Source organism: Panthera pardus, unplaced genomic scaffold, assembly GCF_024362965.1.
Source record: "Panthera pardus isolate Hobbes unplaced genomic scaffold, ASM2436296v1 HiC_scaffold_13, whole genome shotgun sequence".
Taxonomy (NCBI): Eukaryota; Metazoa; Chordata; class Mammalia; order Carnivora; family Felidae; genus Panthera; species Panthera pardus.
The window spans coordinates 159,608,076-159,615,671 of record NW_026526688.1 but is presented as its reverse complement, the minus strand read 5'-3'; positions in this window follow the sequence as shown (position 1 = coordinate 159,615,671).

The following is a 7,596-nucleotide window of genomic DNA, read 5'->3' as shown; positions in this document are numbered from 1 at the left end:
ATATTGGTAAAATAATATATTTGGGGGATTTGGATTTTTCCTCAACAAAATTAAAGTGAACATTAGTGAGCATTCAAACCATTTGTGGTTTTTCAATGACATGAGATTTATATGAAAATATTTTAATAAACTTCCTCTTTTCAAGGAAAAATCTAGGTGTCTTTCTTTAAGTAGATTAATTTAACACTGTAAGGAAAGAAATGTCAGGATAGGGCAGTGAGAAAAGTAAGCACTATCATATTACATGGAAATATAAATTAACAGCATTCAGAAAGATTTAGAAAATGCTTCTCTTTTAGGAGCCTGATATACTAGATGATGAACACTGTGAAGATTTTATTTCTATTTTATTATTTTTTAAGTTTATTTATTCATTTTGAGAGAGAGAATCCCAAGCAGGTTCTGCATGCTGTCAGTGCAGAACCTGACATCGGACTCCATCTCACAAACTGTGAGATCATGACCTGAGCTGAAACCAAGAGTTGGACACCCAGATGCCCCAGAATTTGATTTTTAAATACTTGGCATTTTGCTTTTATATATAGGTAAGCTTTCTTCACCAGAAATATTTTTCAATAATTCTGTTTACCTACAAACATGATAAAAACCCAACTTTTGACTATAGTGTCTTGTCTTGATTTAACAAACAAAAAGATTTCAGTTTCCAGTCAGCATGTAAGAAGCTCAGAAGCCACCATTCCATTCTAACAATGAGTGAAAAGCTAAACACACTGACAAATCAAAAACTCTTCTAGGATCCATTAGAGAGATGAGGATACAGGGCAAATTGCTGCCCTTGAGATTGGAGAAACCGGTATGAGAATACAGAGAATAATAATTTATTGGAGCAGAGACTCATGAGTGGAAACTACCTGTGAGAACCAGTGCCAGGGTAGGAAAACCAGAACTATAACTGACAAATTGCTGGAGGCTCAGATGGACTGAGAGTTAAAAATTCAGGGTATCTAGTCATAGTGGGGTCCCTACAATTTTGTGACATTTATCTCCAGGAGCTTGATGAGATTCCCAAAGCAAATATCAGAGAAAAATCTCCCAGTGCTTCCAGCGGAGGGAAAAAGGAACCACTTTAAAATGTACCAAAACACTCTATTTTTATGAATAAGGCCTGCCCTCAAGGGAAACCAGCTAACCAGACCCTAACCTCTGGAGTATTATCAAACCATAACCTCAGGAAGAGACATACCCAACTCCAGCCCATTCTAGCCATCTTGTCCCACATAAACAAAGAAAAAAACAAAGACACACATGTGAAATTCACAGTCCAGAGGCACAGGCTCACTAAAAGACTGAGACCAATCATAGGACTATAGAACACTTCTCCTCCCCCCGCCCCCAACTCACCACCACATCATTAAAGGTCTGTTTATAGCAGTTTCTTTTACTTAATTCATTATGCCTGCATATCAAGGAAAAATTACAACACATACTATAAGGCAAAAAATACAGAAGAGACATCAACCATATTCAGCATCAGAACCACACTCAGATATGGCAGAGATGTTGAGATTATCAGAACAGGAATTTAAAATAATTATGATTAATGTGATTAATGTGCTAAGAGTACTAATAGCATACAAAATCAGATTGGCTACATAAGCAGAGATGAAAATTAAGAACCAACGAGAAATCCTAGAGATTAAAACAAAAACAACTACTGTAACTGAAATGAAGAATGTCTTTGAAGAGCTTATAAGTAGACTAGACACAGCTGAGCAAAGAATCTCTTGAGTTTGAGGATATTTCAGTAGAAACCTCCAAAAATGAAAAGAAAAAAAAAGACAAAGAAAAAAACAGAATATCCAGGTACTGTAGGAAAACTACAGAAGATGTAAAATGCATGTAATGGGAGTACCAGAAGGAGAAAAAAAAGAAAAAAAAAAAAGAAGAAACATTTGAAACAATAATGACCGTGAGGATTTCCCGAATTAATGTTAGACAACAAACCACAGATCCCAGAAGCTCAAAGAACATAAATGCAAAAAAACACAAAAAAAAAACCAGCAAGAAAACAAAACCTACACATAGACATATCATTTTTAAACTGCAGAGAATTAAAGATAAGAAAAAAATTCTGAAAAAAGCCAGAGGAGTAAAAAACCACCTTACCTATAGCTGAACAAAGATAAAAATTACATCCAACTTCTCCTCAGAAACCATGCAAGTAAGAAGAGAGTGAAGTGACTATTTAAAGTGTTGAGAGGAAAAACACACCAACCTAGAATTCTGTACTCTGTGAAATTATCCTTCTAAAGTAAAGGAGAAAGACTTTCTCAGATGAATAAAAATCAAGGGAATTTGTTGCCAGTAGACCTGCCTTGCAAGAAATGTTAAAAGAAATTCTTTAGGGACGCCTGGGTGGCTCAGTAAGTTGAGTGTCCAACTCTTGATTTCAGCTGAGGTCATGATCTCACGGTCAACTCTCTACAAAGATATCACAAGTAATATGTATGCACTTAACCACAGTGTATCAAAATCCATGAGGCAAAAACTTACAGAATTTCAAGGAAAACAATAGATGAATCTAGTATTATAGTTGGAAACTTCAAAACCCTCTATCAGAAATAGACAGATCCAGCAGACAGAAAACCAATGAGGACACAGTTGATATAATGGATATCTTTTTGAAAAAAAAATTTTTTAATCTTTATTTATTTTTGAGAGAGAGACAGAGTGTGAGCAGGGAAGGAACAGAGAGAGAAGGACACACAGAATCCAAAGCAGGCTCCAGCCCTGAGCTGTCAGCACAGAGCTGGACGCCGGGCTCGAACTCACAAACTGTGAGATCATGACCTGAGCCGAAGTCAGGCCCTCAACGAACTGAGCCACCCAGGTGCCCCAATATAATGGATATCTTTAGACTACTTCATCCAACAAAAGCAGCATACACATTCTTCTCAAGCTCACATGGAATATTCACCAAGGTAAACCACATTGTGGGCCATAAGCCATGCTTTAACAAACTTAAAAAAAAAATAAAAACCTTACAATATCTAGTGTCAGATCACAACGGAATTAAGCTAGAAATCAGTAATAGGAAGATAGCTGGAAAATCCCCCAAATACTTGGAGATTAAACAACACACTTCTAAATAACACATGGGTCAAAGAAGAATTCTCAAGAGAAATTTTAAAGTACTTTAAATGAAAATGAAAAAACAAATTATCAAAACTAGTGGGATGCAGCAAAAGTAGTACTTAGAGGGAGTTTTATTGCATTGGATGTATATATTAGAAAAGAAGAAAGATCTAACGTCGATCATCTAAGTGTAAAATGCAAAACTATAAAACTCCTGGTCAAGGGAAACAAAAGCAAAAATGAACTATTGGGACCTCATCAAAATAAAAAGCTTCTGCACAGTGAAGGAAACAATCAGCAAAACTACAAGGCAACTGACAGAATGGGAGAGGATATTTGCAAACGACATATCAAATAAAAGGTTAGTATCCAAAATCTATAAACAACTTACCAAACTCAACACCCAAAAAAACAAATAATCCAGTGAAGAAATGGGCAAAAGACAGGAATAGACACTTCTCCAAAGAAGACATCCAGATAGCCAACCGACACATGAAAAAATGCTCAACATCACTCATCATCAGGGAAATACAAATCAAAACCACAAAGAGATACCACCTCACACCTGTCAGAATGGCTAACATTAACAACTCAGGCAACAACAGATGTTGGCGAGGATGCGGAGAAAGAGGATCTCTTTTGCACTGCTGGTGGGAATGCAAGCTGGTGTAGCCACTCTGGAAAACAGTATGGAGGTTCTTCAAAAAATTAAAAATAGAACTACCCTACAACCCAGCAATGCACTACTAGATATTTATCCAAGGGATACAGGTATGCTATTTCAAAGGGACACATGCACCCCCATGTTTATAGCAGCACTATCAACAATAGCCAAAGTATAGAAAGAGCCCAAATGTCCATCGATGGATGAATGGATAAAGAAGAGGTGGTATATGTATACAATGGAGTATTACTCGGCAACCAAAAAGAATGAAATCTTGTCATTTGCAACTATGTGGATGGAACTAGAAGGTATTATGCTAAGCGAAATTAGTCAGAAAAAGACAAATATCATATGACTTCACTCATATGAGGACTTTAAGACACAGAACAAATGAACATAAGGGAAGGGAAGCAAAAACAATATAAAAAATTTTACAGGGAGAAGGACAAAACATAAGAGACTCTTAATTATGGAGAACAAACAGAGGGTTACTGGAGGGGTTGTGGGAGGGGGGGATGGGCTAAATGGGTAAGGGGCATTAAGGAATCTACTCCTGAAATCATTGTTGCACTATATGCTAACTAACTTGGATGTAAATTAAAAACTAAATAAATTATTTAAAAAAAACTCACACACACACACACACACACACACACACACACACACACACTATAAAACTCATAGAAAATAACATAGGAGAAAACCTAGATGACCTTGGGTATGGTGATGAGTTTTCAGATACAATACCAAAGGCACAATCCATGAAAAAAAAGAATTGATAAGCTGGACTTCCTTAAAATTAAAGCTTTCTGCTTTGCCAGCAACACTATCAAGACAAGCCACAGACTGGGAGAAAATATTTGCAAAATAAATATCTGATAAAGGACTCTTATCCAAAATATATAAAGAACTCTTAAGACTGAACAATAACAACACAAACAACCCAACTGAAAAATGGGTCAAAGACCCAACTGAAAAATGGGCCAAAGACCTAAACAGACACTTTGCCAAAAAAGATTTACAGATGGCAAATTAGCATATGAAAAGATGCTCCACGTCATATGTCATAAGGGAAATGCAAGTTAAAACACCTGTCAGAATGGCCAAAATCCAGACCAGTGCCACCACTAAATGCTGGTGGGGATGTGGAGTAACAGGAAATCTCACTTATTGTTGGTGGGAATACAAAATGGTACAGCCATTTTGGAAGACAGTTTGAGAGTGTTAAATATATTCTTACCACATGATTGCACTCCTTGGCATCTACCCAAAGGAGGTGAGAATTTATGTTCCCACAAATACTTTTGTATGGATGTTTATACCAGCTTTTTTCACAATTACCAAAACTTGGAAGCAACCAAAATGTCCTTCAGTAGATGAATGGATGAATAAACTATGATACATCCAGACAATGGAATATTAATCAGTGCTAAAAGGAAATGAGCTATCTAGTTATGAAAAGACACTGAGGAAACTTAAATGCATATTACTAAGTGAAAGATGATAATCTGAAAGGACTACATACTGTATGATTCCAACCAAATGACATTCTGGAAAAAGCAAAACTGTGGAGATAGTAAGATCAGTGGTTGCCAGGGGCTAGATGGGTGGGGGAAGAATGAAAGGGTGGAGAGCACAGAGGACTTTTAGGACAGTGAAACTGTGTGTGATACTATAATGATGAATACATGTATTATACACCTGTCCAAACTCATGGAATACACAACAGCAAGAATCAAGTCTAATATAAACTATGGACTTTGGGTGATAACGATGTGTCAATGTAGGTTTGTCAATGGAAACAAAATGTCCCACTCTGGTGGGAGATATTGATAATGAGGGAGGTTATGAGTGAATGGGGGATATACAGGGATTCTCTCTATGTTCTGCTCAACTTTTCTGTGAACCTAAAACTGCTTTAAAAATAGTATATATCACTCTTACAGAAAGATGAAGAGGACCAACATGATACTGGTGGAGGAATTTACTTCCTCGCTTCGGGAACTGAAGGGAGAGAGCTCCCAGTAGTCAAAACAACAAGGGAGAAGGGAGAGATGCTAAAATTGCTCAAGCGCCTAAAACCAAAACAGAATCAGCATATCACAAGGAGCTTTCACATTTCCAGGTGACCCAAAGCCAAGACCTGATGGACCCTTTCCCAGGAGTGTGCCTGGGTCCTAAAGCAAGGCTGCTCCTTCCCCAAACAGAGACCTCCCACACACCAGGCTGTGTTCACCCACCTGATCCATCAGAGGGTCAGTGTGGTCAGTGGATTGGAGCCAGGGGATTCCCCTCCTTCGCTGGATTTTCTACACCTTCACATGCTGGACACAGCGGTCAGCTTCTGCCTATTGATTTCTCCAATCTAAAGAATATTGGAATTACTAGAACATACCAGGAAGTATGGGACTTTCTTTCTCATCACATTAGCAATGATTTGGATTTGGGTTTCCTCCCATTAGCAGTGATTAAGAGACTAACCTTTCACTTAAACTGAATTTTCATCAACCTACTTTTCCCTGCATAGTATTTTGTAAATATTTATATGTTAAACTTAAGTTAACTATTTATGTGTTAAAATATTGCATTAAAGTTGTAAATACATACAAGTAGCAATAAAAACTTTTAGTAGTCAAAAATAATAGGCTATATTAAAAAAAACCAAGAATATGTACTCTGAATCTATTTATTTAAAATTTTTTAATGTTTATTTATTTTTGAGAGATACAGAGAGACAGAGCATGAGCAGGGGAGGGGCAGAGAGAGAGGGAGACACAGAATCCGAAGCAGGCTCCAGGCTCTGAGCTGTCAGCACAGAGCCCGATGTGGGGCTTGAACTCAAACCACAAGATCATAACCTGAGCCAGAGTCAGACACTTAACCGACTGAGCCACCCAGGCACCCCCATACTCTGAATTTAAAAAAGAAGATTTGAAAAAAGGATTTGTTATGCAAATCCTTCCTTTTAAAATTTGGAATCTGTGGCAAAATAAAAAAAACAAATTTGGTGAAGATGATTAGCCTCTTTGAATGTTAGCATATATCTAGGTTTGGGGTTGAAATGGAATGCACTTGAACTTAGGCATACATGTGCAAAATGTTAATTGCCCTCTGAGAGATGAGACATTAGAGTGTGATACTTTAAGGTCTCTGGTTTTCTCAGCTTCAGAGCTACAGAATAATGTTGAACAGTATCATATCACAACAGCCACTTGGGTATCTAATGTCAGTCAGATCTTTTGTCTGGCCTATGAAGGTTCATCACTCAATGATTCAAGATTGTCAGAAACCCTGGATTTTCAGCGTCTGCCCTAAAGACTGCCATGTACTGGTCTTTGGACAGATTCCTTAATGATATTGTGTCTTACTTGGTCTTCACTCTGGAAAAGGATCAAATCAAATGCAGACTTCTTCCAGCCCTAAACTCTGATTCCATCTCTTCCTTATGTTTTCTAAGGTAGCTGAGGGCAGATAGTTCCTGGATACCTATTTCAAAGGTGATGCCAACCACCATATGGAATGATAACTCTGTTCTTCTCTGTTCAGCCTTGTTTTCCTCACATTCTAATTTTAGTTTCTGTATTTTTTTAAAGTAATCTCTACACCCAACGTGGGGCTTGAACTCATGAACACAAGATCAAGAGTTGCATAATCCTCTGATTGAGCCAGCCAGGCACCACTAGTTTCTGCATTTTGGCAGTAAGTGATGTGACTGGAGTTTTTCCCTCAGGGAAAAGCTATTGAGTGCCAGCATGGTGGTGGCTGCTTGAGTATGATTAAAGCAGGGACTTGGGATGCTCTCAGGCTAATGAAGGAGGTACATGTCACATGGGTTT